The sequence below is a fragment of the Zonotrichia leucophrys genome, unplaced genomic scaffold (assembly GCF_028769735.1).
Source record: "Zonotrichia leucophrys gambelii isolate GWCS_2022_RI unplaced genomic scaffold, RI_Zleu_2.0 Scaffold_190_91751, whole genome shotgun sequence".
Lineage (NCBI taxonomy): Eukaryota > Metazoa > Chordata > Aves > Passeriformes > Passerellidae > Zonotrichia > Zonotrichia leucophrys.
Genome location: NW_026992395.1, coordinates 72992 through 75812, shown reverse-complemented (window position 1 = coordinate 75812; position 2821 = coordinate 72992).

Here is a 2821-nt window from a genome sequence, read left to right as displayed (position 1 = left end):
GGCCGCTGCACCCCCCGGCCCTGAGCTTAGCAAAGCCGTATCTGAACATGCGTCTTTTGTTTTTTCTTCAGCCGCGCTCCCCGCCTGCTCCGCCGCTGCCTGGCTGCCGCGAAAAAGCGCCTCCCCCGATCCCTTTTTCTTCCCCCCCCTGCTCTCCCCCCTCGGTCCTGAGTCCTCCATGCTCTCTGGGCTTTCTGGACGCTTTTTGGGAGTTTCCCAGGGTTTCTGGGTTTTGGGACCGGTGTTTTTAATAATATTTCTTGCTCTTTTTTTTCCAAGAGCATTTCCCCCTGGCTTCTTAAGGCCAGAGCTAATCTTTTCCTGGAGCCTTGCTCCCCTCTCTCTTTCAGAGAGTCCCCCCCCCGGACGTCTGGTGCGTCTCGGGGGTCTACCTTCCTGGCCTTTTAAGGCCAGAGCTAATTTTTTCCGGAGTCTTGCATTGCTCCCCCCTCTTCCGAGGGCCCCCCCCCGGACGTCTGGTGCGTCTCGGGGTGTTCCTTCCTGGCCTTTTAAGGCCAGAGCTAATTAATTTTTTTTTTTTTGTGTATGTTTGTGTCACACCTTATAAGGTGGACAAAATTTCCCGTTGTTCCTGGGAAGGTGTGCCTCCCATGTTCTTATTTTCAGGCTTTCTTACCAAATCTGTCGCCAGAGCAGTCTGGACGTCTCGATCTGTCCAGCAGATCACGAGAGGTGGACCCAGGGCGCCTTCTGGTTCCAGTCCGGGCTGTTCTGCTACGAATATTCTTCGGCAGAAACTGAGAGGTGGATTTCTCAGTGACTGCTGTTTTTTTGCAGTCTGTGTTGGCTTTTTTTTTTTCTTCTTCTCTCTCTTTTTCTTCAGGGCTTTGAAGGTGGTGGTGGCCCCCCCGAAAGGTTGTGGTGGTCAGAGCTCACCCAGTGGAAGCCAAATGTCCGGTTTATCTTCCCCCGAAAGGTTGTGGTGGTTCGTGGTCCGTCCAGGGACGCCAAGTCTGGGTTTATCTCGGCTGTTTGAGGGGCCTGGAGAGCCCGGAGGTGGCCTTGGGGCACCCCACGTATCGAAAGACGAGAAGAGGCTTCAGTTCTTCTTTCTGGTTTTATGTTTATTAATTGTTTATCTAAAAGATGTTCTTTCAGCCAGACAGAGATCTGCTCAGCAGTCAGCCATGGGCACACTCCCTCCCCCTCCGGGGCAGGCACCTATCTTTATACCCTTTGCTACGTATACAATATTTATCATTTTTCCCCAATACCATCTATTGTTATAACTCGGTGTACTCTTAGTAATAACCAATAGAAAGGTGCCACCGTGGCCAAAGAAGATGGAGGAGAAGAGGAGGAAGAAGGAGGACAGGACACACCCCAATTCCTCCATCTTACTCCTCTAAACCCCCCTGTACATAAATCTTAAACCTTGTGTCTCACCCTCTAATTAACTAATCTTTCCACCCTTCACCCCGGTGAGGCCCTGTGAAGCCCTCATCCTTGTCGTCTCCTGTGTAGGATTAAAGTCCAGCTACCAGACACTTCTGGCAACATTCCAGGAGTCCCGAGACCCCCCCAGGGTCTCGGAGGCTCAGCATCTCAGGGCTGAGATTTTGAGATCCGACAATTTGGAAACATCTGCATCCAGCGCCACCAGAGCAATGAATGGGGAGACAGCCGCCTGCAGTGCATGATCCTTGGGTGATTTTTTAGTCCTCTGGGTGGGCCACCCTTTACATCAGGGGCAGCTCTGGGTAACAAATTATCCAAAGCTGAGAGGGATACATAATTTCGAGTTAGGGATGTTCTCCTTTTCGAGGGGAAGACTTTTGCTAAGGGAAGTTGGAAGTTGTTTGTTCATTGGCCCTTTAAAGAATTCCCAGTCATTTTTGTGTATTCTGTTCATCTTATAGCATTCTGTGACTGAGTTAGGGAACGTCTCTATTTTTTGAAAACTCAGGGAGTGAGAAGAGTTGCAAAATTTTTCCCACTTTTTCATATGATTTATAGAGTTTTCTCAAGGGTTCAAAGTTCAAATATTCAACCCAGACTTTCTGTTCTGCCCCTGGCATTCCTGAACCCACTGATACCAAGATAAGGATGAGAGACAGGAACTGCTGTAAAGCACAGTCAAGCCACCTGCTGTCTGACATCTCCTCTCTTTCTCTACCCCCTACCCAGGTCTGTACTGATCACACAGGCTTGGATTCTACCCTAACCCATTCTCCAGTACCTCTCCTCCCTGGATACCCCTCAGGTAGCTCACAAAATGGAGTCCCTCCTCTGGAGGGGGTCTTCAATGTCAAACATCCTCCCAACACCAGCTCTCTCATCAGGTCCTGCCCCCTGTTTGGGTCCCACCCCTGCATCAGGTACCACCCCTGCATTGGGATCCAGCGCTTCCTTGCCTACTCCCGCTGCCCTACCCCCTCCAACTCAGCCCCTTGCGGATCCCACACTCTCAGAGCCAGAAGTGTGAGGGGCGGTAACTGGAAGGCCGCCATCTTGGCTACCAAAGGCCCACAACACCGGGCCTGGCCAGGCCAGTCACCCAAGGCCCCGCTCCTCTGCCAAAGACCAAATTCCATCTTTTGTAGAGGAGAGGGAAGGTTCATCCGACCTTCAGCATGAGCCTGAGGATTCTTGGCAGAGGATGCAGAAGCTGGCAGCTGAAGAGGGAGACTGGGAATTGGTAGCTAAAATACAAGCAGCACCGGTGCAGTACCAGAGTGGGGCTAACCCCCGATGGGAAGCTGTCACACACGGGAGATGAAAGACCTTTATAAAGCAGCAAAAGACCATGGGAGGGGCTCACTGTATTTTAATAATTTCTTGAATGGTGTCTTTGCTGCAC